Below are 25,687 nucleotides of genomic sequence, written 5' to 3'. Positions count from 1 at the left end.
ATATTTATTATTATTCAAATGTCTTCCGCATGAATTTTGAACAGATTTTTTGCTTGGGACATACGACTTTACTCTCAGTCATTTTGCATTTTCCTGATTTAAGTACAATTTACAGTCAGGTAGACAATATTTAGCTACTATGTTCATATCGCTCAAACAGGGAATCGTCAGAGCAATCCTGCAGGCACTGTCAGGGACTAGTAAAAGGTTTAAATTATTGGAAGTGTTACAAAACTACTAGCAAGTTACAAAAGTAAATAAATTCTGTTTAACATAAGAAACTTGAAAAGAGCTACGAAATGAAGGGCAGTTACTCAATAAGAGGTGAACTAAGCAATAAAGAATGTAGATTTAGAAACATGGACTAGTCGTGGACAAACACAAAGGGGAAGTACCAACTACTAACAAACTTAAGATGTGCAAACATAAATAATCTATCCAAAGAAACCTATCTACAAAGACATTTTAGTGTGAAGCAAATGATAAAGAAACCATAAAAAGAAAGAATTTGAGAAATCTTAAATCAAAGCCGTACCACCCCCCACCTCTCTCTCTGATGGCCTCCTCCACTTCCTGTGGGCTGTCTTTAAAAGGCCATCTTTGCCAGGCTTCCGGCTTTTTTACCAGGGGAGCTCAGTGAGACAAACAAACAGGTAAGTGCAACAACTCCAAAAGACCACGTGACAGAATGTTAATGCAATGGTGTGCACCAAAATTAGAAAACAAACTATCATACTGAAAAAAAAAAGTGTTAAATATGAACACAAAGGACTTTGCGTCATTATTTTGAAATGTTTGGGTGTATAATGTAATCAAATCTAAATAAATACTAATACTGGTGGGCAGCTGTTGATGTGGCTGCCACAATCACCTAGTGCTTATTTTTCATCTGTTGTTTAAGGCTCTTGCAATGTCCCGCAATTTGTTTGAAAGTCCTGCAAACAATCTGAACCAGGGTTTGTGTAATCCAGGCCCAGACAACCTCTTTTATCTGGACTAAATGTTGGTCCTTTTATCCAGACTGTGGACCTCTCACACCTCTTTTTTAGGTTTGGACTAAACTAAAAAGTTTAGAAGTTCCGGACCAAACAAGAAATGAGTAACATACTTTGAAATACCTTGAAGGACCTTCGGTTGCTAATACTTCTGTTACATTTCAAATATAATAATACATTGCATATTGCTTCTTATATTTTCAAGTTGTAAAACTAGCAAATAATGTTATGAATACTTTCTCTACCACTTTTGTGCTAATAACTTTATAGGCAGTCATTTTTTTTGTCTAGTTTAAATGCAAATGTACTCAAGATCCCATTTTCACATCAGGATTTCCAACAACAAGGAAGGGAAAATGTGGAAATTAAGCTATTTGTCATATTAACCGTGCACACTCTGACCTCCACACAAATCAAGCTTCACCTCCTCATCGCTCTTAACTTGTTTTGAGCAGCCACTCTTGACTCATAGAAGTAGTTGAGGCAATCAACGCAAATTATGGAGTAAGCTATGCTGGCGTTACCCAAAAGGTAAAATCTTTATAATTCTTGGAAAATAAAAAGTTAGAGGCGATAGTCAGATATAGGGAGTGGTGAACAGATTCATACACAGGTGTAGCCAACGTTATATGACTGTAACTGCTCTTCCCTGCAGGCACTTTGCTATGCCTCCTCTCTAATTCTGTCATTCCAGATGATTGAGCTGGGAGCAAAACTCTGTGAGGATTATGCCCCGTGCTCAATCGTGAATGGGCTAAAAAACCAAGGAATCAGCGTGCGCACAGGCTGGCTGGTAAATGCACCATAGTCCCGGGAATAAAAGTACCTGGCAACAGCACAAAACTGAATGATATCAGAGAAGAGCACAAGGCAAAGAGTGTCTGTCCATGTGATAAAGACTCCACTTGAGACAGTGGAAATCAAAAGGACATAATAGAGTCGCTGCTTCTCTTTGCATTTCAATAAATGTAATCTCTCTTATGCTGACACTGTGCTGAGGTTCACGTCTGTCCAACCTGCTCTGTTTGTTGAATTTGTCCCGTGTTGCTTTAATCTAGTAGACATAGCATGTACAGACAGACATGAACTGCGTTGGTAAGGTGAAGTGGCAGGAAAATGCACAGACAGGCTTTCAGTATGATATGGAGAGAAGAGGGAGGGGAACTAAAAATTGAAAAAGCAAAAATAGGACAATGGAGGATGTACACAAAGCTGAGAATCTCTTCTCATCTTAGAGGGGGGAAACAGCTGACTGAAAACCTATTTTGCAGGCCTTATATGCACAGAGCAAAAAACCATTTGCACTTCATTTCAATAATATCTTGAAAGCTTTTCCCCATCCTAAGTTATGCCTAGGCACTCATAAATAATTAAATCATTACACTAATGACTTCAAATACTTCAAATAGCATTCATACTCGCTTTACGAATAATTGGAATGGAGCACAACTGTTTTTTTATATGATTTTTCTTCTTTTTTCTTGCAGTAAAGTCAGTATTCAGGGCAGCTGGAGGAAACTTCAAAAGCATTGTTGCTAAATCTCCACCGGCAACAAAACCGATCTGTTAAAGCTGCAAACAGCACTCAGTGTAACAGTCAGAGGGAACCAAGGAACGATTTGCAATGTGAAGTGTTTTAAAATGTCATTTGATGCATCTCTGCATAGTGCTGTGAAGGGAAAAGCTATCTAGCATAGATCTAATTTCAGACATGGTGCTGGCTCTTGTCGTATCAATCCTCTCCCCACCTCCCTCTGTCAAACACACACTGTCTTGCAGATATTACACAGCAGATCAGGCGTCCTGCTGAATTTTTTTTTTGCCCCAAGTGGCAGCAGATGGCAGGATATTGTGGAGGAGGGGTAGGGTTCAGAATCATGCATACAAATATTCAGGTAAATGTGCCTACAAAGTGATGACCAGCACTTTAGCCTCAAGTGGTGTTCACATTATGTTTCAAACACTAATTGCTCATTGAAGATTTGCAGTAAGTGATCATGAGGAAAAAGAGGAGAGGGAGAAAGATCGGAGAGATGGCTTCCTCCAGTGAATGTATCAATACATTCATGAAACACAATGAAATCCATTTTTCTCTTCCATAGACACCGGCTGAGCTGGAAGCGTTAGTGTCTATGTATTCTCATTTTGCTAAAGGAATAGTTCACAGAAAAATGAAAACTCACTCATTATCTACTCACCACTTTGCCGATGGAGGGGTGGGTGAAGTGTCTGTATCCACAAAACACTTAATGACACTTGGATGACACCAAAGGACCAGTATGGAGACAATTAAAAAAAAAAAAAATCATTCAATACATTTTAAGAAGAAGTCACTGTTTACTTCAATTGTATTGGATTTGGCTGCAACGCTGAGACTCCACCGCTGTGGACTCAAACACTTCACCCCTCCCTCTGCATAGTGGTGAGTGAATAATGACTGCATTTTCTTGGGTTAACTATCCCTTTAAAAACCTCAACAGGTTTCCTGATTTGCATGTTTTATTTACTGGGAAAGGAATTGTATTTTTCTCTCTTGCAGTCTCTAGCCAGTCCTGTTTCCTCCCCCTCCCACCGTCACGTTTCTTTTTCTTCTGCCAAAACAGGCAGAGGTTTGGATACAGCGCTGACTTGCCGTGGGGCGCTAACCGCACACGCTGACCTCTCCTACAAATGCTTCACATATTGCCTCGCCAAGTCCTTGCCACCCCACACAGAGACAGCCCTAGAGGGGGGAGAGAGGGGCTAGCACTCTGGCACTCTTAAACTGGCAATGCAACACTGGCACAGAAGGGAAAGGGGAGGGTTGGGGGCCTGGACAGACCTGGGTCCACCATTTTGCCCATCTGCTGTTTCAAAGCCCATAACAGCAGACAAGCATATAAATGCAAGCTCTCTGTCGTTTGCATTCACCTGCTCGCAGACTGCAAATTCCGAGTTATGGATAATGGAATTATATATGTGGATTGTAGAAGGTTAGAAACCACACTCGCAAAGCATATATTGATCGGTCAGTGTCATTGATTTGTCAGTGACAGTACAAAAAACTAACTCAAATACTAGATTATTGATTTGCATAATTGTATTTACATCATTAATTGCCAAGTAATTTTGGCACATTTCCTCTTCATGTGAAACATCAGGGTCTGATATATGATAAAAAGCTACGTATTTAAGAAACAACAAACCTAAATAACACATCTGATCCATCTAGAGATGGTTGGTAGGTTTATGTAACACAAAGTGGGAGCAGGGATTAAGCAGAGAGTCCTTCAGAGACATTTAGTGACATTGAGTGAATTTGTCTTTAATTTACTTGAACAAATCAGCTACTGAAAATGTAAATGATTTTATTATGATCCACCATTAGTAGAACAAATCCTCACTTTCAGTCGGCCACACAGTAGATTGTATATAAAGATGGGCGACATGAAAACTCCCCAAAAGTGAAGCGTCTCCCTAGATAAATTTTAGGGTTGATCCCATCACACTGTTGTATGTTCAAGGGTTCATTTTTACTGATAAATGTGGTTTTAATTTGCATATTAGGGAAATGTCATGATTGACAGCTGAGACCGATTGGGGGCAGGATCTCGCACCTTCCCACTATTGCCACCACACAGCCTCAAGCTCACACAGGTTATTTTGACCTAGTTTCTGGATAGTGAGAGGGAGTGGGGAGGCGTGTCATCCATCTTTCAGATACAGTCTAGAGTCCACACTTTCAATATTATGTTGTCAAGATGAATGGCAGAGTGGAATTAATTATACAGCCATTTCTTGGCCAAGCTGCATGTACTAACCCAGTTTAGATTAAACAATGGCCGACTCCATTTGATGAAAGCAATGACAGACTGACAGCCCTATCAAGTGGGCGCAAGTTCGCATGGTTTCATTAAAACTGGACAGAAAAACTACAAGCAGACACACTCATTGACTTTCTAACAGCTTTTCTGTCACCCTGACGTTGCTAGGTGAAGAAATATTTCTAGGACAGAACTCCCAAGGAAACCAAAACTTGTCATTTTTTATTTTTTTCTTAATTTGCTTTTGTTTAAGTTGCAGTGTGTTACGTTTTCTTGGCCTCTAAACCAAAAATGCTTATGATGTTAAAAGTTTCAACTAAATACATGACAATACCAATTCTCCCATGTTGGCAATGAGACTTGAACGAAGTTGACCATTCCCATTTTCTTTAAAAAGGCCCAACTATTTGTCATCTGACCTGGACGACTCAGATTCGTCACACAGACGTAACAGACGGACTTGTGTTTATTATGTGCTTTCGTATTTGAGCAGCTGTTGCTCCTGAAAACTACAACTGTCTTTGTCCTATTTCCCACGTCCCCAAAAGCATTTAGATGATAATTAATACATGTGGTCTCCATTAGCACCAGACCAATTCAGAGAATGCTCAACCATGCATGAAATCAGCCTCCTTGTTTGGTCTGCATTGGGACACTGAAGTCAGGTCTTGGAGGTAATGGTGGCACATGAGTGAAGCCTTTGGTTTCTCACCAGTGAGTCTCGGGGCTTTGCAGAATAATAGAGGGGACAGGGAGAAAAATAAAACAAAGTCGAATTTGCATTACATGAGTTGTACATTAAATATTCATATGAATAACTTTTATGGACCCAGCGCATGGCTGCTGGAGAGGGGATTTGTTGAAGGGTGAGATGAGGGAAGGGAAGAGGGTTCACATGCACTAGCCCCCCCTCCCAACATAATGCATTTTCATAAAAATCTATAATGGTGTCTTATTATCTACCAGAGGTACGTTTGATGCATAAATGACCTTTTAAAACATGAAGTGCCAGAGTTCGATTGCCTTGTCCCATTGGTGATGGTGGAGAATCATTCCGTAATACTGTGTAAGCTCAGCTGACCCTTACACACACACACACACACACACACACACACACTCTCTCACACACACACACACACACACACACACACACACACACACACACACACACACACACATGCACTGAGAGACATTTACATGCTGGTCACTTAAGTAAAGGCTGACACAGGGATATAACGCTTCATGTGTTTAGATGTAACAGCGACTCAATGGGCTTTCAAATAGCTGTTAACCTGCTGGCATACTATGAAATGCTTTTGCAGAGAATGTCTCCGGTGCCTTTTATAAAGCAGCCAGTGGGAACATCCCAGCTCAACTATAAAACTGTGAGATACTTGCTGAATAATTAGGCTGTCTAATAGCTTAATTATTGCATTGTAATGCCACCAATTCTGAGAAATCAGTGTCTGCCGTTTAGATTACGATGCATTCGACAGCAAAAGCCTGCAGTTTCTAAATGCACATTTTACTGAGTTACAGTTAAGGACACATTAAAAGTCGAGACTATATGAGGAGGCTATGAAATAAAGTTAAATTGGAGCGAATGAGTAAGTTAAATTTCACAGTCCAATAAATACACAAAAACAGCCTCAATTCATAAAAGGATATTGAGCGTAACAAAAATAAATTCTAACGGCTTATTCAACTCCAAATAAGCTTTACGCAGTGCTTATCATAGAAAGGTTTTTTCCCTCGACAACAACAGCATTGAACATGTCCAGGAAAAATATCTGAGCTTCTGAGTCCAATTTGTGATATTGCATTGATGCATGTTGCTTTGCTGAGAACAGCATTACAGTTTTCTTAGTAACTTTTTAAGTCTGTTGTATTGCTTAAAACAAAACGTTGGTTTGTTTTTTTCAAAGCTTTGTAACTGTCAGTGTAATTTGTTTTATCTCTTCCCTTTAATTCTCAGCGGAACCATACTAACGCAATGACAGCTTGTATTCTGGAAGCAAATTCCTCTTGTAACAGGAAAAAGGAGCGATAAAACTGAACTGCGGTGGGTTATATGGCCGTCATATTTCAAAAGAAAAGCCATTTTGGATAAGATGAGCACCAATAATTTCAGTGTCTAACAAAGAGGTAATGATTGTGAGCTAGAACAGTCGACTGCATTTTGTCTATTTTTAGTATTTTCCTCACAGAGGGGCATTAGGGTGCTGATCACTGCAGGTTTTTTTTTTACCTGTGAAAAGCTTTTAATGCAACTAATATTTCCTTCTACAATAATAACCTCAGCTCCAGAGGCTCCAATAAGTGTGTGTGTGTGCGTGTGTGTGTGTAGCAGGTGTGTTTTAACAAGCTAATCAAACTGTGTCCACCTGTTTTTAATTTGAGTAAGACATTTTTGAGAGACCTGTGGGCAGCTGGTAAAGGCCGTGGATTACACTCAGCAACTGTAGAACACATGGCCGCGCCGCAGAGGACGCACACAACCTCGCACACACAGATGCACACAAACACACACACACCTCATATGAGTTCTGCGTAACGCTGCAGTCCAGCAGGTTGGGGAGGGGGGGGGGGGGGGGTGATGAGCCGAGCTGCTGGTAAAGCTTATTACGTTTCTGTCAATAACTGGATTTCCATCCAGGAACATTTTGGTCCAAAAATATGAATTCAATTAGGAGTGCTGAATGGAAAAGGCCATTCTGATCAAATTTCTGCAATTGCACAAAAGAAAACGTTTGCTTTCACATAGAAGTCTATCATAACCTTGATATTCAGTGTCTGCTGTCAGATGTTCCGTTACAGTCATGATTATTGCCTTGGATGTTAGTTTGTGCATTTCAATTTTGCTGTATGCATTTCTTTTAAATATATGCAGCCACTAACAGATTATATCGAAGGACTATGGAATTAGCCAGCCATCGTAAAAACCTCTCTTCCATTCAAGCCATTTCCTTAGTGATGTATTTCTTGTTTCTGTTTAGCATTTTTATTTGATTTACATTTTAAAAGCTCACTTAAAAAGTTTGCTCAAAATATTGCATTGGCCACATTTCATCATGCATGTCCTGTATGAACATGTGTGAGCATGTGATTATGTGTCTGTAGGAGAGACCACAGATCTGCCCACCACTTAATTCTGTGCCTCGGCTGTGCCAGGACATCTCCTCCTCTCGTACTGACTCATTGTAGTATTGATGCATTCATTTCTTTTGTATTTGCTCCTCCATTCCTCCTGCAGTCCTCTGTGCCCAACCCATTCTTATTATTTTAATGATGACAGACTTATGCATTGGCCGGGCGCTTGTAGAGTAATTATGGGGAAATGAACCTGCGGAATGCATGGGCCATTGACCAGCATATTGACTTTGACTGCCACCACAAGCAATTAAACTTAAGCTGCGCGGCGTCTATAGTCGCCCCCACCTTTCTTTATTGCCACCCCCACACACATGCAAACACACTCAAACTGGATGCAAGGTCGCCAAGGAACAGTTAGTCAGCATGTTTTTCTAAGGCACCGCGTAAAGTACCACCATTATGCTTTCTTAGAATCCCCCCCAAAAAAAACATTCCTTGCAGATATATACATGTGATGTTTCTCTCCTCTGTCCTCTGAATACTCCAAGTCATGCTTGAAACTTATCAGTGGCTGACATAATCTTGGCCCCCTAGTGTGGACTTCATAGTCCAAGCACTCTACAACTGTTTTGACATGCCTTTATCAACACTTCTGCCTCATGGCCGGCAGCAAGGCACTGACAACAGGGATATAATCCATCTGTCGAGCCATTTCTGAGTCACAGAGTGCTCATCCACTGGGATGCGTATGGAGAGCTGTGAGTCTGCAGCTATGGTTGTTCACTCGAATCAGATTTAGGAGGAGTGTTAGTGAGCCAACCCAAAGCTGGAGGGATTGCAGACTAAAAAAAAGAGGGTAAAGAAAAGGTCATGCTACACTTAAAAATGGAATGGCTCAAGCGAACCATGCATCCATCATAGATGGAACCATTATAAACACAATTTGCCCCTAAAAGATATTTGTGTAGAACCAGCACTAGATGGTTTATCTTGACTTGCTCAAAGTAGCTGTTACTCATCCATCCATCCATTATCTATTCCATCTATTCACTAAGGGAGACTGGAGTCAGCAGCTGACATTGGGTGAGAGGAGAGGTGAGGTACATCCTGGACAGGTCGCCAGTCTATCACAGGGACAATATATAAAGACAAACAATCATCTCATTTACGATCAATTTAATATCTTCTATTAACCTAATCCCAATTTTCATAACACGCAGAAACAGCTGGAACATCCTGGTCAATACCAGGATTCATCAAGCCATGTTTGCTTCAACCTATATATTGAAAAGTCTTTGACCACTCTGTTGGCAGCAGAAATTTTGCTCACAACACTATCATATCAAGCTGAATGTTCAAAGTCGCGTACCCATCCAGCAGAAACAAAGATATAATTGAATTTACCCAGTCATGTTTTTGTCATGCTGAGTACAGCTCCAATCTGTTTTTCTGTCCAACAATTCCTGAGGAAACCATCTGTCTTTTTAGCTGTGAAATGTTCTAATGTCTTCAACAGCCGCTAACTTTGACTGTTGTTGATTGATGATCACTTTTTAATGGGTTCTAGAGTTTTTCCTGTGAAAACTTAGTTTTGTTGATCTCAGTATTAAACCACCTACGAGGAGCGTCCCTGATCAGTCTGCCACTACGGGTGATGTCTGCATGAGTCCAAGCAAAGGCCCTCCTACCTGTCCCCCCAGCTGTGAGCCTACCTTTATTTATTTGCTTATCTATTCACTTTTGGGGGAGATCTTGCTTTGAGCCCCAGGACCACAGGAAGGTGTTGCCCATGCAGATCTAGTGCCTCATCCTGTCTTTGACCACTCCTAGACCATTTGGGAGGGAGTCTGTCCATTGAGGAGTGACACTCTTTGAGATTTTAGGAGAGGGAGGTAGACCCCACCAACCCCAACCCTCGGCATGCTGCCAACAGAGCCCCCGTGCCATGCCACCAGAGGAGAGAGGCGAGGACTCTTGATTTCTAATAGAAGCTCTAATAGAAATCCAACAAAAGTTAATCACTGTAATATTTATGCAGCGATTAATGCTCTCAACTATCTGCAAAGCTGCATTAATTGATAATGACATGTCATAAAAGCCTATTGTCTAAGCCACTTTGTGGTTTTAGCTGTGTTGTTACTTGTTACTGCATCTGTTTAACGGAATGCTGCATTTGAAGAAGGGATAAAAAACATAAATTGACATAAGCTCTTAAAAGGAAAAATGCAAGGTTACCAACTGTTTATACAAATGTTATTAATACATTTTTGTGAAACCTTTTGAATTAACATGTGAAATAGATACGTTCCCATTACTCAATCTTTTTTTCCCCTTTTGGCACTCAAGAAGATTCCTGCGTGCCTTTCAGCTTTTCCCTTCTCACCCAATATCAGGAACACTGATTGTGTTTTTTGTGAATATTCACTCGCACTTGCCATCAATTAATGTCCTCTGTGACAGATATAGAGCATTCTTCCTGCTGGGTTTGCACGAAAACTGTTAAAAAAAATGGAAGGACTGCCCCATAGCATGATTTCTGTTCTTACATTATCAGATTTGACAGATGACAGGAAGCTTAACATAGCTAACAGCTCAAAATCAAAGCCCCTGTTCTGTTTTGTGTGTGTGTGTTTTAACAGCCCCATCACACTAAGTCTCACTGGAACTAAATGTGAGTGCAGAGTTGCATATTTTCTGGATGGAGCCCTCCAGCCATTTCTATCCCTCTCCACTTGGAGAGTGATTCAGTGGATTAGTGTTCGGGTGACTGTCAAACAAACAGGCCTACTGCTGGACTGGCACTGTGACTCTAACAGACCTCCTCTGTGTCATGGGGACTGTGAGCACATATTGACTGAACACCTGTAGGCCAAGGGTTTAACTGACTGCTGATGCTGTCTGAGGACGGAGGATTTTAGGCTGTAACAGCACCCACAGGTTATTGATGTTGGTTGTTATTCTTTTATTTTTGTCTGTTTTTAATGAGATGTTCCTCAGATCAGGGAAATGCTAGTAAGTTGCACAGTGTCAATCAGGGCAGAGAGCACTACCCTCTTAAAAAAGCTAAAAAACTAGCATCTGCACAATAATACCCTCACTATGAAAAGATCAACATGCTGATGTACTGTTTTCTTTACCGTGTTTAGTTTGTATGCATGCTGACATCTTAAAAAAACACAAAGTGCAGTTGAGGCAGTTGAAATTGTTGGCAGTTCTGAGTGTATGCCTATTTTGTGACCAACCTAACATCAGCTCCGAATCACTTTTGTTGTAGTCATTGGTTGATTGAATAGTTAACAGGACTAAAGTTCTTTTAAAATATTATTAAAATAAACTCATCAAAAACATCCTTTCACGTAGGAAGTCTAATCTAAATGCAGATGAGTTTTTTTAATTTCTCATATCTTGGTTGTCAGAATGAGTATTGTCCTAATTGCGTATCACAACAGTCTGTCCAAACTGTCCATCAACTTATCAATGAAAAAGTTATTCAAACATGATCTTGAAATGGAAAAAGATAGTCCTATATATAACATATACAAAGAGCTTACACATGGCAGCTGAAATAATAAAGTGCACTGCTGGGTGCATATATGTTCATTTACATTGGAAATTTTTATCAGGCTTGAAAAGGAATCCACAGTGATGCTGATTACATTTTCTACAGTGAGCTGCCACCTAGAAGAGCCAACAGTTTAATGCAGCTAATATTATATCTATTTCTAGGACGAAGGTAGCATGTCAGAGAATAATCACATTTGAAGAGTAATTAAAGTTGAGGCCGAGGCTAAAAGCGCTTGTAATTGATTACCCTGGATTCTTTCAGAAATAGGTTAAATACTCTCCTAAAATGAGTTCCATTAGTCTCTCGCTCACTATTTATATTCTCCCGCTCCTCTCTTATTATCCAGCCGCGATGGTTGTGATTAAATCACCCTGTTCTGTACCTCTGCCTCTTGCCGCTCCCTCTATCTCATCCTCCTCTCTCGGCTGCTGCATATACCCCATTGAGCAGAATGTAGTTTGCAACATCACACCTCTCTTTTTCTTATACCTCTTTAATGATAATACAGTTGCTGTAATGCAGTGGTTGGCCACATCCATGCCTGCAGGACAAGGCCCAGCAATGTGAACTGATGGTGAAACTACTGTGGACCATCACCAACCTACATTCACTATGATAATATATAATCTGTTTGTTTACTCTTCTTTCCCCCCAACTGACCTTAGAGGTATTGAACTTCTTTTTCAAACTTTTTTTTAAAAAATGGATCTTGTTTTTTCAAAGTGCCTTCCTACACCCTGGCCTAACTTCAAGCAAGTCCAACAATCCAATAAAAGCCAATACTGTGAATGTCAACTGACCCTGTAGGCATCAGTTTCCAATTTGCCATTGGCAGCAGTTTTGAGAGGATTTTTTTTTCTCAGGGTTTTTTTCCTTCCATACCTGGCACGGTTAGCCCTGTGAATTCCCATTCATCATAATAACCAGTGTTGAGTGTCCATTTATCAAGTTCTGAATGCCAGTGCTTTACTGTGGCAGGTTGAGCCAAGGGGATTTACCTTCTAACGACTGTTATAAAACCTTGTGCTTATGAGACAAATTAGATGACAAAGGAAGAGAAAACAAGATGGCCAGCAACCGCCCACCTCCTCTTCCCTTGCAAGCCTTAAACAGTATTCCTTACAAACACAGTGCTGCTTTTCTTTATCTGATTACAATTCACTCTTAACCAATCTATTTAAAGTGGACAGGGCTGTGAGGAAACTCCACAAATCAGCAGGTTTCATATCTCTAACTTCATTTATAGTGTCTCAAATTGATTTTGCCTCTCAAAAACACTTTCATAGATCTTGGGCTGATATTCTAAGTATCATCATCTCTATTCACAGTATAACTGCAATAGACATTTAGAATCTCTTTGTCACTCCCCTCTCATTTTTCCTCACTTCACACTTTTTTGACTGGCGCAGTATATTAATGTGACGAGTCTCTGCCGAGGCACCTCCTCCAGAAGACTAATCTGTAATGTGCGCCTGTTTGAGCTTTATGCAAACCAACATGTATTTGCCCAAAATGTGATTAATACAGCCCTTGTATCCCACAAGGTACCATTTTGATGAATTAACAAATCAAGTGTGAATGTCTCCCATTTAATCACACTGAGAGATGAAACGCTGGACTGGAGGGGCAGGTCGAGCGGGCGGTAATGTTTTTCCATCCATTTCCCATTTAGCATGATGTGCAAGCGATGGCTCGAAACCTACTTTGGTTTGATAGAAATCCAAATGACGAAGGTCTGGAGAAGATCCGTACGGACTGGAAATAGTTCAAGAGTCTGTGCCGGCTGTTATAATCTGTTTCCTGTCAAACAGAAGTCTATGCTTTGTTTGTGCCAACCAGAACTTTATAATTTGTTATCAGGCTGCAACCACTAGCAGAATGTAAGAAGTGTTTCACCCAACCTGATATGTATCTTGTGTGTGTGTGTTTGTGAAGACAGGGAAGTGGAAAAAATCAGCTGAATGGAAGTAATAGTGTAAAAGGAACTGATTTTATAGGAAAGGAAATGGAATTTGAAAGCAAAGAAATGAATGAGGTTCAGAAAGTGGAGGAAGAACAGAGAAAAAGTGGGCATCGAAAATAAAGTGGAAATGAAGACGAAGATGGGGAAGGGGAAAGGAAAATACAAGAAGCTGAAATGCAGGTGAAGGTGAAGGAAGAATAAGATAAAATGTCAAAGTGGACAAAGACAAAACGGGAAGAACAGTAAAAAAAGAAGTGAGAGAGTAAGTCATTGTAAAAGAGGATAAGGAAATAAGGGAAAAGAAATATGTGAAATTGAAAGAAGAGGAGGAAGTGGAAAGCAAACATAAAACGGTGTGGTAAAAAGTGGAAGTGTGTTGTAAACTGTGTTGTAAAATACTGTAAAAGAGCCTGTTGGACCTGGTGAAAGACTTTTGATTTCCCTGCAGACGTTTCATTCGTTTTTTGTGAAGCTCTGTGTTAAACTACATTTTCATCCGGTGGTAATTTGATTTTCAGTTTGGACTTATAATGTCCTTGTGTTTGGACTTTGGTTGAATATCTGGATATTAATATATTTGTTTGCACTCTGAGTTGAAGACTGAAGATTTATGCTTGTGTCTCTCATGTTTGACTTCCTGTCCTTGTCTGGTTTTGTGTATGGTGTCTTTGCCCTTTGCTCTTCTTCTGTTTAACTTTCCTGGATTTCTCCATGTTTCAGTTTTGCTGGTTTTGTTTCATTGTTTGCTGTATTATGGACTTTTATTCATTAGTTTGCTTGCACACACCATACCTGTCCTGCTGTTTTGTCTGCTTTTTGGTCGACTCAAACAAAATGGACCAGAAGGAAGACGAATATATGCAGAAAGCTGAAGACAAAATTATGTAATTACCGGAGGGGTTTAATATCACTCAGGCCCACTGCATCTTCAGGGAGAGCATGGATCAAGCAAGACTATAATTATAGCTGCCTTCCTGAACTATGACACAAAGAAATAAAAATCCACAGGCCACGTGGATAAAAGAAGGAGTTACAGTTAACAGGAAGACAATGAGTTTATGACCAAGGTGAAACGGATGAGGCAACGCCTGTGTAAGCCGATTAGGGACCAACTCAGGAAGGAAAATATCAGCTCCATCGCTCCAGTGATACTGAAAGTGTTCAACTAAGATGGGGTGATCTAAAACCTGCAATGGCCCAGAGGAGGCATCCAGAGGCCTGAAAGGAAGAAGAATGACAATAACAAGTGGCACTAATAACCCCCCAAGAGAGGGAAGGGGGTATTTGTTAATTTTCAGATGTCATGTCTCTCAGGAGAGACTTCAGTTGAAAAATAAACAAAATGTATTGCCATGCACAATAAGAAGAATGTGATGTGATATAAATGAGAGTCTGTGTGGTGGTCAGATCCTTGTGGGGTTAGGCAGTGCATAGTAGAGAAAACCCCCTGGTGACAATCGTGGTGGTTGATTGGATCTAGAGAATGGTGAAGAATTGAAAACACACTTTCACTGCAACTTCTCCTCTCGTCTACATGCAAAAAAAAAGGGAGAGAATATTACAATTACAGATTTGTTTTAATAACTCTAGCTTCTGTGTATCTGTGTCTACATATAGTATAAAACAGAGTGTTTGGGTCACTGAATCGCTGAAATTATCGCTAACAACTACAGAGAGAACAGATTTAATGGTTGGCAGCAAAGACATGATTGGCTAATTGAGATCATGGCTAAATCTGATTGGATTGCTGTAAACACCCTACAATCAGCTGATTAGAAGAGGCGGAAGATTGAGAGAATAATGAATGAATGGGACATAATGTTTTAATTTGAAGGTTTCCTATTATCACCTCACCTCTCGGTAACAAAAGTTTTTTGCTAGCCATGGTTTTTTTTTGTGCCTTTCTTGTTTGATTGGCAGTTTGTGGCCACTCAGCCTGTGCCTGGTCACAATCTGCCTCTGCTTTTTTAATTTATGCAGTTAAGAGATATTCTGCCAATTCAGAATCTCTGCTTAGGGACTGATAACGCTCTAATCGACTTTGGCTTCTCTCTCACTCTTTGTCTCTATCTCAGGGATGGAGAGAGGGGGTGAGAAAAAGAAATTAAGAGACATCTAAAGCTAGCTTTTGAAAAAAAGGAAGAGGTGAGTTAACAGGAAGAGGTGATGCATGTTGCTCAATGCTTTTATTTGTACACTTTACCATACAATGAGGAGTGGATGGACCAAACTGGAAGGTAGTGTTTGGTTTGTTTTTGTTACCTCTTTTATGACCCCTTAGCATAAACTTTGACCTAGTAAGACTAGCAGACGTCATGGGGACCAGAGCCTGGTCCTAATGAGGCAATATATCATTTTTGAGGGCCTGCTTTTGGTTAAGATCTGAATTTTGGTTAGGTTACAGTTAGGGAGGAATTTGGCCATGGTTAGGGATTTGGTTTGGCTATCCACAATGAATAGAAGTATATGCAGTGTCCGGGCATGGTTTCAGGTCAGGTTCCCACCAGACTCTCCTACGCACTTGTTCCACATCATCTAATCCACCGCTCACCCGTTGGCAGCACTCAAACTCTGGCTTATCAACCCTGTATTCACCAGATCTCTCAGTCACATTAAGTTGTATATCTATGGCCAACCTGTGCATTAAGTAAACCTTGTTCTTTGTTAGTTTTCCTTGTAGTAGTATATAAGGAAAACATACTCAAACTGAGTACTGCTCAGCTCAGTACTCAGCCATGTCCAGCTCATCTCATCAGTCTGCTCTCCCGGGACCATCAGAGTCAGGAGCTGTTCAAGAAATACACGACACATGATTCTTGTCTTTCAAACCAAACTTCTAAATTAAAAGAGGAAATGTTTGACCATGGACTTTACTTGGAACTCCCTGTCAGGCTAAAGTGGACTCCAACCAGTTTGAACATACTATATTCCTTATTTTCTATGATAAGCCATGTGTAAACTTAACAGAACTAGGAGGAAAAAAGTTTTTATACAGTTGATGAAAGAAAACAGAGATATGGTGTTTATCCAAGAAACCAATTTGATAGAAAAAACGACTCAAAAGCCAAAGTTAATGTGCAAGTATTTTCATCTTTATACAGATCAGCGAGAAGGGGAGAACCCATATTCCCTTCTGAAAAGAGAAATCGTACACAGGACGAAAAAGGAGGGTTTACTTAGTTGTGAGGAAAATAGAGACAATTTAATTATCTGTGATGAATGTTTACTACACCGCAGATGAAGAGGCAGAATTTATGACACTAGGGAAAGGAATAATTATTATTGGCAGGGAACTGAATGGGTCAAAATGTAGACTCAGCAGCTGGAACTTGTAAGGCAGCAGCAATACTCAGGAGAATATGTCCAGAGACAGCACTAATAGATGTATGGAGCACTGCATCCACAAACCAAAGATTATACACATATCTCTAGTAGACATTTCACTTACAGAAGATCGGATAGCTGCTTTATGTTCATTTATTACCCTATGTATTATGGGAACAAGGACAGTGTGTGATCATGCGAATGTTACCCTAAAGGCAAAGCTCAATTTGAACAAAGGAAACATATGGCGAATGAATAACTCCCCCCAACAAGAATTAAACTTTAAAGAAAAAAAGAAACACTGCTTTGAACTAAATGATACAGGGGGAAATCAATGAGATCACCTTATGAGGAGAAGAAGCTTTACAGAGAAGTGAAACCATTATGCATCTGCGAAGAAAAGTTAAAAAAGGAGCTTGAATTATAAATTAAACTCCTGGAGGATGAACGCAAACTTAATCTTAATTCTGCTTTTATCACACAGCGACAAAAAGCTCAGAACTATGGAGATAATGGAGATAAGAAAAATGGAGATTGTCTAGGAAAACTTCAACTAAAAAGAAAAAAGTTCACATAAGACTATGTCCCTTGTAAAAGTGATCACAAGACAAATAAGGAAACTTATACAAATTATTTGATCAATAATTTAGGGAATTATTGATACCAATCTTAGATTCTCTAACCATAGTCATCCCTACACAACCTAAGGACTGTATTAAGTTATCATTATACATATTTATGATTGTATAACACTGATCAAAACACACTGTCTTCAATAAGTCAAATGCTAGAGACAAGGGGTTAAAAGAAGTGATGGCACATATAATAATTAAAGACCAGTGCAGTTTTGTATACAACAAATACTTGGTTGATGACATGGAGCGTCCTTTAAATATAGTATAATTGACCATTGTCAAAAAAAACAATTGGCTTTTGATTACATTTTTCATATAATTGAGAATAGGTTTGTACATAAGCAGGTGTATATCCACGAATATTCTTCATCAGTGTGTGTATGTATGGACAAATATGTCATTACTTCTTTCATTCTTTTGTTTGTGTCAGTGGGTCTGTAAAATACTAAAAAAATTGAAATAACAATTACAAGGATGTGGAAATGTATTGGATGTTTCCTAGTGAGGAAACAGTGTCAGCACTGTGTTATTGATTGCTGCTGATAATCCTGATGTCTAGTCACTTTTAAGGAGTTATTAATGTTGGGTTGGATTTGCCGCCTTACCCTTGTTTCACCTGGTGCAATACAAATATATAAATACAAAGCCAGGTTGTTGTCTTACTTAAGTTGCCTTTCTCATTCCATTGTCTCGTTCCATCTGTCTAATCATTTAAAAGATTTGATTTCTTTATGGAACTGAAGGAGTGCTGGATATTGTGAGGGAAATTAAAAGTGTAGAGAGAGAGAAGCAATACTTGCTCAAAGCCAAAACATTCCCTAGTCCACCTCCCTTTCTCAAGCATTCTCTCTAACAAGCTATATGGAAGTTAAGGTTATGCGCATACAATAGCTGCTGGCCCAAGAGTCAGTATGACAACAGACACCCCAATTAGTCTGTATGTGTGTGTGTGCTCTCAGCTGTACTCCTGATACTCTACATGCATGGATAAAAACAGAAACGCAAACAAGCTTACCACGCTGTGCCGCAGCCTTGTGTGTGCAGAGGGGCAGGCAGACCTCCCTGCAAGGATCAACTTCTGTTTAGCAACAGTATCTAAGATGTGTCAAGACAGCAGAAAACTTGTTGACATATTTCTCCTTCTTAAGCTGTAGTACGTGATCCCACACAGAACAATGCAAGACGTTAAAGTTATATTCGGCTAAAATGTACCTCAGGCTGGATAGACTTTCTGGAGAGATGACTTTGCTAGTAACGAGAGACGATAAAGAGTTTAACAGCTGACATGTTCAAGGATAAACCTTGAAAAGGGATCAATCTTCAGAGAAGATATCTTCTGAAGTTCTGTGGGTAGAAGGAGAGAGAAAAAATACAGAGCTCAAACTCAATGACATTGCTCAGATTGCCACAGGAAACGTTCCTTAGGCTTGACTAAACCTTTTTTGGTCCAGATACGGATTTTAGCTTATTCCTCGGGCCATGGTTCGAAAGAAAGAGTCAGATCAAAAGAGGTGATCTTTGTCCAAATGAAATGACACATGGTTCTAATCAGCATTTTTTTAGATAGTTTGGACTTTCAGACAAATTGCAGGATGATGAGATGGCAATAGAAGAAGGGTGTGGAAACGACTTAAATAATTGCTTGAAATCTTCACCTCTGACAGTACAGCGTTTGATCAACAACGACATTCATTTTGCTAATATTAATACCATAATGATATTACAGTGGCAACAAAATGAACCAAGTGAAACTGTTCATCAATTTTCTATGCACTTTATTGCAAAAAGTTAGCAAATACAATCACTAAATTGAAAACATGACATCAGGCGACATCAGATGCATGACCTTCTACAAATCGCTCAATGTCAAGTAGGTTGACGCAGCCCCAGAATGTGATGATGATAAGACATAGGTATATCATACGAAAGTCTTTGGGGTGCAATGTGAAATGGAAATTAACCAGATTAAATGCAAACAATGTTACAGAGATATAAGTCTTGGTTCAGACCATGGTCCACACTTTAAGGTGTGAAAGTGCCTGATCCTGCTTCCTTTTACTTAGACATCTGTGGGTGGAATTAAAAAACGTCTGACTTTATAGGCTGTAGGTACCTCTCCCCATGCTTGACAATATATTCACACACAATGGGTATTTTTAGGATTTTTTTTCTTTTTATGAAACATGAGGCGCGCTGCAGAGGCTCATGTTACCCGCCTCGGAGAATTTGGCTTAGGCTAATGCAGACATGTGGATGTGCGTTGGGGCATAGGGGGTGTAGGAGGTACAGAATAGAATTATTGACCTCAGAGTTTTTGGGTGTATCAATTTTATTTATTTATTGTTACTGCAAACTGTCTCACAGTTTTTCAGCTTTAATGGGAAACTTAGATTTGCAGCACAAACTGTGCTGGATGAGATATATACAGTGCTAGTGCTCCTGTTGTTATTGAATGATAAAAATCAGGCTGCCAAGGTAAAGCATAGAAAATCTCATGCTCTCATAAATTAGATGCTGATAAATGTCCCTCGGCACTATGAAGGATTTGAGGCGATATATAAAGATGCAACAGCAGTTTTTCTCTATCCTCATCTCCATGAACCAACAATCCTGTGAAGCCTTTCAGGATAACAGATTCTCTTGTTAAACCCATAGCATTAATCAATGCTACAAGGCCGGGCCTCTTGTCTCTTGTCTCTTGCAAGTTCTGTGCTGATGTCTAAAGTGACTTTTTTGAACCTTAGATTTTAAAAGAATGCATTTCAACCTAATTGCCATCTGTTCAAAGCAACATCTGATCTGTGAAGCACAGAGCGAGCGAGCGTGCATGCGTGCGTGCGTGTGTGTGTGTATTATGCTAGATGTCAGTGGAGGCTTTGATACTTAGGAGGTTGATTGTGTTTTTTTTAGATAGATCTCTATTATAAACTGCACACATCTTCTATCATGACAGGCAAATGGTAAATGGTTTGTATTTATAAAGCACTTTTCTAGTCTTGATGACCACTCAAAGTGTTTTACAGTACAGTTTTGCCAACCTTTCACAGACACATACAATGCATCTATTTGCAGCACTTTCTCTATGACACATCATTCATACATTGCTGGCACAGCTGTCAGAAGCAATTTGGACTTCAGTATCTTGCCCAAAGACACTTTGGCACGCGGAATGGGGGAGATGGATATTAGTTATTGTTAATTAATATGGCAGTGATGGTGGATTTCAGTTGTTAATACAATGTTGTACCAGGATTTCATGGCTTGAAGAGAAACTTACAATTGATATTTATTGTCCCCAGAGGATGAACCCAACTGACTTGGTGTTCCCCTGGCTTTTAGTCAAGTTAGTGAATTAGTATTGGATGGATTATCGTAAATTTTTTTACAGACATTCATGATTCCTAGAGAATTTATTCTGGTGACTTTGGTGATGTCTTACTTTTACTCCAGCTGTTGTTGAAATCAGTAAATGTTAGTTTACTGACTAAAATGAAACAGTTAACGTGGCAGACCAGCTGAACATTAGATTGGTAGAATTAGTTAGTGTTAATCATAGACTGTAATTAAAGATAGATAGCACACACATCAACAAATTGCATCTTTTGGCTACAGTTTGGGGAGCTCTGATATCCTCCATCTTTATTAATTTAACATAAGGCCAATAGGTAATAGCACCCTTTAATAGCAGCAGTATACCGTTTACACTCCTGGTCAATTTGTCCACTAATACTGGGGCTTATTTTACAGTCTCATCTCAGACTATGATGTGATCGGCCCGACCTTAATTACCGCTGAGCACCTCTAAGCACCTCCAGACTGAGAGAAGCCAAATGAGGTAGTAAGCATGGCTCCCCGCCGTCTCCCTTCCACTGCACTGTGGATGCAATTGAGTAGGAGGGGATCCCAGGGCAGACGAGGAGACGCTGGAGAAAGGACATCTCGCAGCTGACCTGGAAGTACCTGGATGTCCCCCAGGAGGCAGCTGAAGGACGTCGCCGTGCAGAACGATGTCTGGACTGCTCTGATTTCCCTGTTGCTGCTGCAGCGCTGACTTGCATACGCAGGTAGGAAAGGGTCGAGCGGGGGGATGGAGTACTCTCCAGGGTTGCTGACTTCCACAAAGACTCACTTATCTCCTTTATTGTCTGTTCACCAGTGTTTGATTTGTATTCACATATTTATTCGTTTGTGTCAGTCCTCTGGGTGATTTAAATTAAAATGGGATAAAACAAGCATGAAATACATTCAGCTTGAAGGTTCATTTTTGACTTTGAAAACAGGAACATCTAGTGTCTGACAGAACAAAAGTCAAGGATAAAATGTATAACAAACACAGCTAGTTCCATTCATGCTGCACAAAGTTATAGTTGATTACTAGTACACCTATGAAGCAATGTTTTATTGCCTCAGCACAGGAAACAAATCTCTTATCAGAAGGTGAAAATTCGCCACAGAAACATTTGCCTATGTGTGACCATTCCCTAATCCTGTAAAATGTGTTGCTTCTCAAACATTGTCATTCGTCAGTGTGTGTTTTTGTTTGGGGGTCTTTGCAAGGCAAGAAGTTATTCGAGGGCAGGATAGACTTTGTTTTCGCACACAAGAAAAAGCAACTGAGGGGGATATCGATTACACTCTGCAAAATACTTAATATATCTCAGAAAAAGTGAACCAGATAAATACATAACTGTGCCTTATCTGTAAATGCCATCAGTGTTCTTTATTAACATTGTCCCACATGTCGCCCCGAGCCCCCCACTTTTCCTTCATTTCTTTTTTACCCAGTTGGCAGTTCATGAGGAGTTGGAAATCGATATTCTGCTCGCAACAAGGGGGCAGAAAGTCCAGTAGTGGAGCAGCTTAACAGCTCCACAAAGACCTGGATGTTTGGGCTCGGAGGCAGGAGATCAATGGTGTAAAATAGGAGAGAATTAACAATGGTAGTAGAGCAAGGGGAGGACAGTCTGCTTTGACCCGGTGTGTGGTGAGACAGCAGGCTTCACCCTGCCGCCCAATAATCGCTCCACTGGAGTGGGATAATGCCAAAAAGGAATGGCTGTGATAAAGTAAAAAAGATCCTGTGTATCTGGGTAGAGGGAAAGTTGCTGGGGAAAACAAGGTGATTATTAGGAGTGGGAAAGTTGAATTACATTAATAATACAGTGGAATAATGTGTTATATTTATACAGGGATTAAAAGAAGACTGTACCTATACCAATTATCTTTTGAGGGTTGCATGGGTGGGTTGGAGCCAATCCTCGTGGTTACTGGGCATGAGAGTGGGTGCCCCCTGTATAGGTCACCAGCATGCAGGTCCAACATACAAGTTCATTAAGCTTATGTTCATCTTTTATTAAACTCGTTTCAGAGAGTTGAATCGAGTGACTGTGTGTGTGTGTGTGGTTGAGTTGTATACAGTATTACTTGTATGTAATACAGAGATTTTTATTTGGCCGATACCTTCATTGATACAAATGAGGTGGACAAAATAATAGTAACACCAGGGCACCACAGTGGCTGTCCATAAACTTTATGTGGCATTAATACCCTTCATAAATCAAAAAGCTGCCAACTCTTGTAGAATAAAACAGCAGAAAATAAACTCTACAGTGGCTGCAGCTGACAACCAGCTATGTTGCAAAGAGACACAGCAGTTTCTGATGCCCTGTACAGTAAGTTATAACAACCATGTTCAGACAACTTCTCTCTCCATGTAAAATACAACCAGTCCAGGTGGCCTCTCCTGTCACACTGTGCTCCGCAGTCAAGACAGGATCGTCACAAACAGTGAAGATGTGGTGCAACGTAGCTAACAGCATGCACCTGTTGGTCACATGACCCAGCAGGTGTGCTGTATTTGGGACACTTGCTTTGGTCTGATGCATTAAAATCGACGCTTTATTAAGACCAATGCCACCTTTTTACCTGCTTATCATCTCCATGGCTTCGTCACGACTAAACGCACACCCTGTGTACCTCCTGATCCTCAGTCAGTCATCATTTATGCCATGTCTACACTCCTGCAGATATTTTCCCCTCTGTTTCTTAAAATATCTCCGTCCTCAAAACCTTTGTTATTACGAAACATCTCCGTCGTGACTAGAACAAAACAATGACTACAAATGCTCAAACAAGCATGCTGCGTCAGTAGGTTGCTATAAAGCCCAAATCTCGTCTGCTGAAGTTGCTGAAACGGCCAGTTTTCAATTCTTACTTTCTCACTTACTCTTTTTATATTTAAGGCACAATGGCCTTTATTAGCAATAAACAAAAAGTGCAAAAAGAGGCTTAAGGGCCATGTCACAACTGAACCCGGTCCTCTGCAGGAGGACTCCTGTCTCCATACATTAGTCAGTGGATGACTTTTTTTTCGCCTGTATTTTGACTTTTAAACTCTGACAAAGCAAAATACTTAAAAATGTGAAAGGGACATTTTAAAAACTACAAAGTACCACAAATAAAAGTACACAAAAAGCAACTGTTACAGTATCAAGCACACATGTAGATCAATACTACCATCCCAAAAGTTTTAAAGAACTATTATTCCGTCAGCAAATGACAACTATGAAATTTTTGTATTTCTTATGTAACATTTACAAAAGTCTTTAATTTCTTTTTCCACAATATGTTTATATCCAGTTACTGATGTTATACCACCCCTCAAGTAACATGCAGTGACAATACAACATTTTATAAACAGACATTCAACTTTTATATTGAACAATATCTAACAACACTATATAATACTATATAAGATATGTCCTTATATAGTTGAATTTCTCCTCAGGTAAAGCTGACTGAGGTCTTCAATTATTTAACCTTCTCAACTAACTTTTCAAGATTCATCTTAACAGTCTGATCAAAGCCTGCCTTTCTTCTTGTCTTTTTTTCTGCTCCTTTATTAGATTAACATTGATATTCATTAACACCTGATCCACCCTGTGCACTGGCACCGTGCCTTCATAGGAAATCAATGGCATTTTCATTTATCCAGCAGGGAGAGCCCACGTCACTTTGCTTCCACATGCAGTAGACGCAGTTGTGATTAACTGCTGGTAAAGGAACACATTCAGGGATACTTAAGTAAAAAGCTGTGGCTGCAGGCCATCTGTAAAAACATCTAAACAAAATGAGGAGAGAAAAGGACCAACAAGAAGAGGAAAAAAAGAGGGGTATTACGCGTGGGTTATGCTCAATCGCTCCCATCATCTCGCCTTCATTACTGATCAGGGAGTGAAGGATGACGACAAGTTGGACAATTTCCTCAAACTCCCAGTGGACGCCCTTGAAAATGACAAATCGCCAGGTTAACTGTGTCGGGGTCACGGCCATTTGGAGGCAACGAGCCACTTTATTCAGAGCGAAAATCCATAAAGGGAGTTCATTCCCAATCTGCTCTTACCTCCGCCTGGATCCGGTGAGGGATGGCCTCAGTCCTCATGGGAGGAATCCTAAACCATCCCAAGTGAGACAGGCATGACTAGGAATCCAGTTCATTTTCCTCAATTCCAGGCGATGACAGTAGTATTTCCAAGTCAGCAGCCTGCCAGGAAAAAAAATGCTTTTTTCTCTTCCCCCTGGAATTAATTGCACTTCGCTTTCTGTCTTGATATCGATGACGCAGGGGACTGATTCCTGCAACACATTCCAACCACATGCATAGTCCCTATCTTCCCCCAATGCATTTTTTAAATATGTATTACATTGACGCACAAGGAAGGCCTGACAAACAATTTGAATTACATCTTAATGAATACATGCAAGGTTGAGCAGGGTCAGAAGACCGAGCCATAAAGGAGACAAGCATTGGAGCTGGTGGTGGAGTGTGTGTGTTGGAATACTGTCAGCAGTCACTATGAGCAAATGAGGGGGGGTCTCACTCAAAAGCCAGCTCCGGCCTTTCTGCCGTGCTGAGATTAGGGCAGAAGAGGCTTTCAGCGAGACTAGTCAGGCAAGCAGGCAGTCCAGAAGGACAGACGGATGAGGCAGCCGAGGGATTTTAAGAAAATAACATGTGAACCAGCGCAAAGGAAGAAAGAGTGAGGGAACTCTCTTTTTGTCTCGTGTACAAGGAAAGGTATGTTTGGGGAGGTTGGGGAGGGGGGGGCATCCTCCAGGACTCTGATAAAAGGTTGCGGAGAGCTGACAGACCACATTCTCTCCCTCGGCTCCTCTCCCCCCTCATGCTGTGTTCCTGTTTTCTCCCGGCATGTCTTTATCTTGCTATTTCACCCTCTCTCTCCCCTTCTTTTCTATTCATCTAGCTCAGTTTCTATGGGAGCAGCCAGCCCTGGGAGCCTTGAAGTCGG

General features: G+C 40.3%; 1 long non-coding RNA gene across 1 annotated transcript; it reads left to right on the top strand.

The window, feature by feature from the left end:
* The first annotated feature begins 598 nt into the window (after nt 1-598).
* Nucleotides 599-25,687, top strand: LOC109631700 (uncharacterized). The gene is made up of 3 exons (XR_002202859.2): nt 599-653; nt 21,126-21,442; nt 25,643-25,687. It is a non-coding gene; the product is annotated as an uncharacterized lncRNA (long non-coding RNA).

Source organism: Paralichthys olivaceus, chromosome 20, assembly GCF_024713975.1.
Source record: "Paralichthys olivaceus isolate ysfri-2021 chromosome 20, ASM2471397v2, whole genome shotgun sequence".
Taxonomy (NCBI): Eukaryota; Metazoa; Chordata; class Actinopteri; order Pleuronectiformes; family Paralichthyidae; genus Paralichthys; species Paralichthys olivaceus.
This window is presented reverse-complemented; position numbering and strand designations above follow the sequence as displayed.